Source organism: Leptonychotes weddellii, unplaced genomic scaffold, assembly GCF_054177405.1.
Source record: "Leptonychotes weddellii isolate Sample4059 unplaced genomic scaffold, ASM5417740v2 HiC_scaffold_6919, whole genome shotgun sequence".
NCBI classification, from domain to species: domain Eukaryota; kingdom Metazoa; phylum Chordata; class Mammalia; order Carnivora; family Phocidae; genus Leptonychotes; species Leptonychotes weddellii.
Genome location: NW_028038602.1, coordinates 1 through 9,733, shown reverse-complemented (window position 1 = coordinate 9,733; position 9,733 = coordinate 1). Strand labels below are relative to the sequence as shown.

Sequence of the window (9,733 nt, the reverse complement as noted above, 5' to 3'; positions counted from 1 at the left end):
GCTGCCTAGACCTCTAAGCTTAGTATTAGGGAACAGGATTTGGTGTCATATGTATAAAAAAGGCCTTTTGTAGATACATGAAAGGGGAAAAGCCCAGAATTACCCTTTTTTGGTCTTAATGGGTCTTTGTTTCTTTTAAAACAGGAAAGATGCGAAGAATAATGAAGTATCCTTTTCTCAAATTAAGTAAGTCTCTGGAGTTACGAGCTTTATTTGGAGACATTTAATCCTCCAATCTGTTCAGTGACTATCTAGAGAAGTTTTGGTGGGACTTGCTGTCATTTTTTCTGACTGACACATTTGGCCATGATCATCCAGAAGTTCTTAACCAGCTTTGTTTTTCTGGAAGGAATCTATGTTTATTAGTCTCCTGAAGCTAGTAGCTTCCTTGCCATGTTCTATTAAGGCAAGTAAAACCTTACTTCCATATTCTACCAATAAACATGTATTTTGTGATTTTTAAGAAAAAAGAAATGGGTTGTCAATATCTAGGAGAAGACCTTGTTGGAAGTCACAAAGCCAATGAGTTACATGAGAGGATCTAGAAGTGAGATTTCCTGATTTATATTTCAGTGTTTTGTAAATAACATTATAGTGACCCTCCCTCCCCCATTTATTACTATGGTTTTTGTTCTTTTGGGAAGATGTTTACTATCATTTCTAGAGTCATGATTGAGTCGGTGTTTCTAATGGCTTTTTTTTTTTTCCTTTCCCTTTCTATGATGAAGACCTAAAAAGTGAGTAGCTGCTTTAATTTTTTAATACCTTGTATTTTTCTGTTTTGAGTGTGAACATTATGGAATGTAAAAAAGTCCTAAGTTGTTCTGTTTTCTTAGATCCAAGTTAATCAAAGTGGAGAATTTCGAGGCCTACTTTAAGAAACAACAAGCGGACTCCAACTGTGGGTTTGCAGAAGAATATGAAGTACGTGATTGTAAATAATGTATTTTTAATTGCTTTACCTGTCTCCTGAAAGTTGGGAAACCACCCATTTTTGTTGCACGGGAAAAGCGCTGGGTGAGAGGCGGCGCTCTTAGAGGGGAGAGGAGCTCCTGTGTGTCCCCCAGGGGTCTCACTGTGGCCGTGTGGGCTGGGAGCACTTAGATATACCTCTGTTGCTGGTGGTTTGTGTGTTTAATCTCATTGAGAAATGAAGAGTATGCAGAGAGAGGGAGAGAAACTGGGCATTTCAGTCTGAGGCCTGTTAACTGGAGTAATTGGGCAGCTGTGGGGTCTGGCATGGGGGGCCGTGGCCCAGGTCCATTCCTGAGCATTATGTGAAGTGCTGTGGAAGGAGTTTCTGTGCTTCCGTCCCCGTGTGCTCCACCCCCACCTGCCTGGAGCCCCTCCCTCAGAACGGCCATGCATACTCACCGTCCCCACGCTGCCCTGCTGCCCTCCCCATGCTGCCCTACTGCCCTCCCTGCCCTGCTGCCCTCCCCACACACCCTGCTGCCCTCCCTGCCCTGCTGCCCTCCCCATGCTGCCCTGCTGCCCTCCCTGCCCTGCTGCCCTCCCCACACGCCCTGCTGCCCTCCCTGCCCTGCTGCCCTCCCCATGCTGCCCTGCTGCCCTCCCTGCCCTGCCCTGCTGCTGTCCCTGCCCTGCCCTACCGCCCTCCACACACCTCTGCTACTGCGGTCTCTGCCTCGGTCGAATCTCCTCACCATTTGCATTAGCTTCCTATGGCTGCCATAACAAATCACCACAAACTGGTGGCTTAAAACAAAGGCTCTACTAAGTCCAAAGTCAGGTGTCAGCAGACCAGTGCTCCCTCCAGCTCTCGGTGGGGGGGGGGACCCCTTCCTTGCCTCTTCCGATGTGGGTGGCTCCAGGTGTTCTGTGGCTTGGGGCTGCGTCTCCGCTCTGTGGCCTCCTCCTCCCCTCTGTGGCTCTCCTAGGGGTGTCTTGGGTGAGCACACTTGTTACTGGATTTGAGGCCCACCCACAGAATCGGGGATGACCTCTCTTCAAGATTCTCAACTTAAATCCATCTGCCAAGACTTTTTTCCAAAAGAAGCTCACAGCCACAGGTTGCGGGAGTTAGGACGTGGGCCTGCTTTTTTTGGGGCCGCCATTCAACCTACTCAAAGCACAGCTCAGGAGGACGTAAATTCTCTGTCTTTGGGTCTGTTTCATCTGTGACGTGTTGATTGTCACCGATGTCCAGCATTTATTTAGTTCTGCCTCATTGTAACGTTAGTTATTTTCGCCTACGCCCCCCTCCCAGGTTGTAAGCTCCTTGAGGGCAAGGATTTCTTGCCTTCTATCCTTTCTCTTGCAGTTGAACCTCTGCGTTAGTTCCCATGGGCTGCCATAACAAAGCACCACAGACTGGGGGGCTTCGAGCAACAGAGAATTATCCTCTCACAGTTCTGGAAGCCAGTGGTCCAAAATCAAGGTGTTGGCAGGGCTGTGCCTTGTCCGAAGCCTCTAGGGGAGGATCCTGCCGGGCTTCGGCCAGCTTCTGGAAGCCCCAGGCATTCCTGACTTGTGGGAGCCTAACTCCTCTGCCTGCCTTCATCTCAGCATGGCCGGCTCCCCCCGTGTGTCTGTATCTTGGTGTCCCTTCTCCTCTTACAAGGACATCAGTCCTGTTGATGAAGGGCCCACCCTACTCCAGGATGACTTCATCTTCTTTTGATGACAGCTACAAAGACCAAAGTTCCCAACAAGGCTGCATTCCCAGGTCCCAGGGATTGGAACTTCAGCTTATCTTTTTGGTGGACACAGTTTAACCCCGAACACCTCTGCATTCCCACTTTGTTCTGTCATGCTCTGTGCTCAGTGTAAGTAATATCCGGGCACTAAATAAACAGACAACTCATTTGTTTTGTTTTCAGGATCTGAAGCTCGTTGGAATTAGTCTACCTAAATATGCAGCAGAACTAGCTGAGAATAGAGGAAAGAATCGCTATAATAATGTTCTGCCCTGTAAGTTGTTTTTTTCCACACAATCTTCCCTTTCCTCTGTCATTGGCCGCCGCACCTCTAACAGTGGAGGGGAGTGGGATCAAGATGCTGACTAGACACGTCCACAGTCATTGCTGAGTCCCCTGCGGGGTGCTGAGCCCTGTATTTAGGCATATTGCATTGAATCCAGTCCTGAGGAGAACCTCATGAAGTAGGCAGTAGAATATTCATTTTGCAGATGAGGAAAATGAGCCACAGGGTAGCTAGGTGATTGGTCCAGAGCCACCCAGATGGCCATGGCAGGCCAGGCTTTGGATTTGGTCTATCATTTCTTTCAGGGAAAGGGCCAGAGTCTGTGCTCTTATCCCCTCTATCTTAAAGCCCCTTATTTTAGCTAATATTGTTCCGGAAAGGAAGGGAGTAGGAGGAGGACAGGCAGGGAGGAACACTTTCTGCTTGTCCAGATACATCTCTGGCGGGCTGATGAGTGCATTCCACAGCTAAATATGACTTGTATTTGACTTCACATATTGAGAAGTAACAATGTCTGCCTAATGGACGGGGATAACAACAAACTGGGTTTAAAATGAGAATTATTTATCACATCATCCATTGAGATGACATGTAAACCCTCCTCCACAGAAAGTTCTTTGTGGTCTCTCTTTTGGGTGGGAATTAGGGCACGAAGAAGTTATCAATAGATTGCAGCTGTGTTCTGATTTTGCTGTAATTTATAGGCTCTGCTGATAATTTTTCCACGAGGACATTTAGAGACATTGTCTTTTTTCTTTGAAGCTGTGTTTTTCTTTTCCGGTCTAAAACATTAACTTCTGTTTAGATTCAGGATTTTTTAGCTTCTGCCTTCTTTCTCTTCATGCCCCCTACCATCCCTCCTTGTATTGACAGCAGACATTGACCCTTGTTCCAGGAAAAATGCTTTCAAAATCAGGCTGGTGGGATCTGCCTCAGCACTGCCCATCCACGGTTAACTCAGGATCATTGGCCTGTTCTTGTGAATGTTGCAGAGATTTTCAGATCCAGGGTTTGGGAAAGTTTTGGGCTGAAACTCATGTTGGTCACTGAGTTTAGAACTGTTGTATTATTTTGTCCAGGGGAGGATGAGATGGTATGTAGTCAAAGACAGGGAAACGCAGGTGGTGCTGCTGATTTCTCCACCTGACATTTGAAATTCTAACCTTATTATTTCATTTCTTGAGTTGGGCAGGCTTGTGTGTGCATTTTTTTTTTTTTGTAGTGTTTATACGCAACTGATAAATTGTGTGTGCATTTTTAAGATGAAAGCACAAGGACTTTGTGTTTTAGATCTTCCCACTCATAGTAGTCTTACATATTCAGTTCATTCTTGAATTCAGTACTGTCTTTTTGTAATGACATTTTTATGAGAATAGAGAAAGTATACAAACCTTTCCCTCGTGGAAAGGGCACTAGATTTGAATTCCGAGTGCCCTTGACCAGACATCAGTGCTTCATCTCGCTGACCCTCAGTTTCCTCATTTGTAAAATGGACACAAAAGCTGGTAGGGTGGTTTTGAGGAATAAATAAAATTGCTCAGTGCATCCTGTGGCTCATGACACACACCCAAGGATGCTAACAGCAGTAGGCTGGTGTTGTCCAAGAAGGAGGTCTGGCATGATGAGGAGCTTGGCCCCTGGCTCCAGGCTGCCCGGGTTTGAATCCTGGCTCTGCTGCTGAGTAGCTCTGCTGGGTAATTGCCTGACTCCTCTGTGCCAGTCACTTGGGCTGACTCTAAGGGTCAAGGAAGGTCATCTCTGTAAAATGCTACGTGTCACACCTTCAGGATGTGACAGGAGCCCCTGTGTTGCCATTTTATACTTTTCTCTCTTGTATGTAACTCTCCTCACACAGTTGCTTCTAATGAGGACCTTTTTTCTCTCAATGCCATAGATGATATTTCCCGTGTCAAGCTTTCCATCCAGACCCACTCAGCTGACGACTACGTCAATGCCAACTACATGCCCGTAAGTGGGAGAGATGAGCTCAGAGCACCGCTTGTTCGAATGAAATCTTCAGGGCTCCTCCTTGTGTCTTTGACACTGAATTTGGGTTGCTTTCCATTTTCTAGGGCTACCATTCCAAGAAAGATTTTATTGCCACACAAGGGCCTTTGCCCAACACTTTGAAAGATTTCTGGCGTATGGTTTGGGAGAAAAATGTATATGCCATTGTTATGTTGACCAAATGTGTCGAACAGGGAAGGGTAAGTATCTTTTATTTAAATTATGAAATAAAATTAATGCATTCATTTTGACTGTGGTGAAAGGGTATCTTAAGCATTTATCTTTTTATTTTTATTTATTTTTATTTATTTTTAAAGATTTTATTTATTTATTTGCGAGAGAGAGAATGAGAGACAGAGAGCACGAGAGGGAGGAGGGTCAGAGGGAGAAGCAGATTCCCCGCTGAGCAGGGAGCCTGATGCGGGACTCGATCCCGGGACTCCAGGATCATGACCTGAGCAGAAGGCAGTTGCCTAACCGACTGAGCCACCCAGGCGCCCAGCATTTATCTTTTTAAAGAAAACACTCCCCCAAAACACCAGCACCTCTATTCTTAAAAACTTGTTTTCTGTCTTTTTCTCCTCTAAGAGAAAAGTTTAAACATATCTTTTTTTTTTTTTTTTTTTTTAAGTATTTTATCGTTACCTTCCTTTGTGGATAAACATCAATGTTCTCTATTCACGAGGTCACTGCTGCTAGAGTTACAAGTCGCGGGAGTGGGGTTGGCTCCTCGCAAAGCTCCTGGGGCTCCGGTTGTCTCAGTGCTGGGAATGGGGGCCCTTTGTGTCTCTAATCAGCCAGCATCTTCATCCGGGAGATGAGCGATTCGACTAGCTTGGTGATCAAACCTAATTTTTAGCACTGGAACCCTTCCTCTACCCCAGATCTCAGACTCTTCCCCAGATAAGTCTCCGCTCTCCCCTTTTAATATTCTTCATTTCACTTTAATTTAGCAGCTGTCTGTCCTGCCCCAAGGATGTGTAAGGTGCTGTGCTAGGCGCTGGGGCTGGGAGAGGGAAAGATAACAATGAGCAGTAACAGGTGGTTCCCGTCTTCACATGGCTTGTGATACAGAAGTTTGTGTTCTGCTTCACTTCCTTGCATCCAGTGAACAGGCTGTCTCGCAAACAAAAGAACTTTGTTTATGAATGCAAATAAACTTTATGGTGCCGTTGAGCCCAGGGCCTTGCCCATGGAACATTCTCATAGATATCCGTTAGACAGATGAAAATCATGTAGTTAAATTAATGGGGAACATGAAGAAGATGAATTTAGATGGGTTGTTGTTTATCTTAAGGCAGGAGAGAAGTCGATTTACTGGCTCTGGGTGCAAAGGGAAGGGAGCCAGTGAATTTACTCCATTTATATTATTTCTTTCCTATGACAACGCTCCTCTATAATTATTGGATAGATGGGGAAACGGAGCCTCAGAGAGTTTAAGAACTTGCCCACAAGGTAGCAACAGACACCCAGCTGGGAAGAGGCTGAGCTGAGAGCATCAGCTCCATGTCATCGTGTCTCCAAGTCCTGTGTTCTTTCTGGAAGCAGTGGTCCAGAAACTGGGATCTTTTTTAACAAATACGCGTCCCCAGCTAGACTCACAAGCTCTGGAGGTGGGGTCCGGGCATCTGTTTTTAAAGCAAAACGGACCTCCCAGGGGTGAGTCCGATAATCAGGTTTGGAAGCCACCCGCAGTGAGCACACTTTGGAAAAGGGGGGAGGAGGGGGGAAAACGTGTGTGTGTGTGTGTGTGTGTGTGTGTATTAAGTCGTTTGCCAAATTAGGGATTCAGATATTCTTGGAGAGCAGATGTTTCCTGATTTTTATTTCTGTTTACATCTGCCCACCGATTTATAGAAATCAAAGACCCGGAGTGATTTAATTTGATTCTCTTTATTGGTGTCTGTATTTGTATTGTAATTAGTGTGGGTCTAAAAGTATCGGGGAAAGTCCTCATTTCTTCTAGCTGCATGGGGTTATGGGTCAGTCTGAGTTTAGTTCGGTGGACAGTTGTGGGCTGGCTGCTGTCGGGGCCAAAGGGAGCTGGCTGGGACTGTGTCCTCAGAGAAGGGACAGTGGCTCTTCTGCTCTAAATCCATTTTCATGCAGAAATGGGGGCTCAGGGTGGGCCAGATCTTCTGAGTTCTCAAGAGAAGCCAGAAATCTGGATTTTTATGAGAAACCTCCCAATCTTAAAAGAGTTGGCAATAATTCTAAATTAAAAAAACAATCTTTGGAGTCAAACAGAACCCAACTAAAGGGCCAACCCAGCCTCTGACACCAGTTTTCAATATCCGGTTTCCCTTGGGAGGCTTTAGTGATGGCAGACGGTGTGACCTGACTTTTTATATAAAAATGCAATTTTATTCTAGACCAAATGTGAGGAGTACTGGCCCTCCAAGCAGGCTCAGGACTATGGGGACATAACGGTGGCAATGACATCAGAAGTTGTTCTTCCAGAGTGGACCATCAGAGACTTCACGGTGAAAAATGTAAGTAAGAGGCCAGATGGATAGGTCTCAGATAAGAGGACCATATATTAGTTTGGGGGTGATATTTTTAGGTTGATATTAACCAGTATTTTTTTTTATGCATCAAAAAATACTTTTGCTCTCTTTTTACAAAATGAAACTATCTACATACACTCTAAAGCAACCCTTACCTTTACTTTTTTCTTTTTTTTTAAATACGTGTTTTTTTCATTTATTTTAAAGATTTTTATTTCTTTATTTTATAGAGAGAGTGAGAGAGCACAAGCAGGGGGTGCAGTAGAAGGAGAGGGAGAAGCAGGCTCCCCACTGAGCAGGGAGCCCGATGCGGGGCTCGATCTCAGGACCCCGGGATCATGACCCAAGCTGAAGACAGACGCTTAACCATCTGAGCCACCCACGCGCCCCTTAGCTTTACTTTCTTAAGAGGAAGTTCATGTTATTTATTTTTTTTCCTCATTGAAGTGTAGTTGACATATAATATCATGTTAGTTTCAGGCGTACAACATAGAGACCCAACAATTATATACTTTACGCGGTGCTCACTGTGGTAAGTGTAGTCACCATCTGTCACCCTACGATGTCATAACTACATTATTGACTCTATTCCCTATGCTGTACCCTTCATCCCCGGGACTTATATATTTTGTAAGTGGGAGTTTGTACATCTTAGTCCCCTTCACCTCTTTCGCCCATCCCCTGACCCACTTCCCCTCTGGCAACCACCAGCTTGTGCTCTGTTTTTATCAGTCTGGTGTTTTGTTTTGTTTTGTTTTGTTTTGTTTTTGTTTTTGTTAATCGCACGTTATTCCTGAATGAGATGAATCTTGGGAGCATGGCTCAGCAGCAGCAACCGTTAACTTCCACTTTCAGGTGACTTGTTTATAGAGTTTTTGTTATAAACGGAGGCCCTTTTGGATTATTTGGTTGCAAATCTGACATCAGGAGTGGCAATTTGCAGTTGGGAGCAGTTTATGAGAGTAGTTACATTAATAGGATTTCTGGGCATATATGCATGGCCTCACCCCCCAAAAGTTCTGAAAAAAAAAAAAATCCAATTACCTGATGTAGGCACTGCAGGAAGACAGATTATGTGTCCTTTTTCTTAAGGGTGTTTAGAAATAGAGGCAATGAAGCTACATTGATATCTTTTGGTGGGCATGTAAATTGGTATAACCCTTTACTGTTTATATCAAAAATATAAAAATGACCATTCTCGTTTGATCTGGTGGTTCCACGTTTGAGAGTCTGTCCTAAAGAAATAATCTGAAATATAGGACAAGACTTATTATTCACAAAGAGGAATCTCAGCATTATTTATAATGGAGGGAAGATTTGGAGCCCGTTCAAATATCTAGCTTTCGGAGAATAGATAACTAAACTATAGGTTATCTAGTCAGTGCATCATTATTTAGCTATTAGAAGTGATGGCTGCGTAGAATGCGTAATTACCAAGGGGAGACGTGAGATTGCAATTAAGTGAAACATACCAGGAGACAAAATTTTATGCATATTGCGAATAATGCACCAAAGAAAAGCCTGGGAGTAGATTCAGTGGAGTTGACTTTTATGGGGGGTTGGTGGGTTAGGTTCTCATTTACAAGAATGATCCTTGAGGAGTCCATAAGTTATGGATACAGGATAGTATATTAAGTGTTAATTCTTTACTGATTGCTGTGTCTCAGAGGTCCTGGCTTTAATTAATATTTCAATTCCTCCCCTGGAGGTACTGTGAAAGCTGTTATCACACACTGATGCAGTTCACAGTGCTTGAGAAACCCTCATAATATGCTTATTTCTATAGATTTCACCCATTTTAAACAGACCGGATTATCCTCAGTTGCTTTCAGTGCTTGGGGAGGGGAATCCCCTTGCGGGAGGGGGATCGTGGGTGGATTTGTCCACATCATTTAAACAAAATTACCACGATGTTATCATTTTTGTTAACTAAACTCCAGACTTTGTTTGGATTTCACATTTTCCACTAAAGCCCTTTCCTGTTCCAGGATCGAATGATTCCAGGATACCACATGGCATTTAGTAAAATACTACTTTTTTTCCCCCCTAAGACTCCTTTTTAATTACACAAGATGCACGAATATATTTTCCTTTTTAAAAGTGGGAACACAGGGGCGCCTGGGTGGCTCAGTCGTTAAGCGTCTTCCTTTGGCTCAGGTCATGATCCCAGGGTCCTGGGATCGAGCCCTGCATCGGGCTCCCTGTTCCGCAGGAAGCCTGCTTCTCCCTCTCCCATTCCCCCTGCTCGTGTTCCCTCTCTCACTGTGTCTCTC

At 44.6% G+C, this 9,733-nt stretch overlaps 1 long non-coding RNA gene across 1 annotated transcript; it reads left to right on the top strand.

The window, feature by feature from the left end:
• The first annotated feature begins 338 nt into the window (after positions 1-338).
• LOC145719749 (uncharacterized) lies at positions 339-7,472 on the top strand. The gene is made up of 6 exons (XR_014142582.1): positions 339-737; positions 837-924; positions 2,844-2,934; positions 4,841-4,914; positions 5,019-5,153; positions 7,326-7,472. It is a non-coding gene; the product is annotated as an uncharacterized LOC145719749 (long non-coding RNA).
• The last annotated feature ends 2,261 nt before the right edge of the window (positions 7,473-9,733 follow it).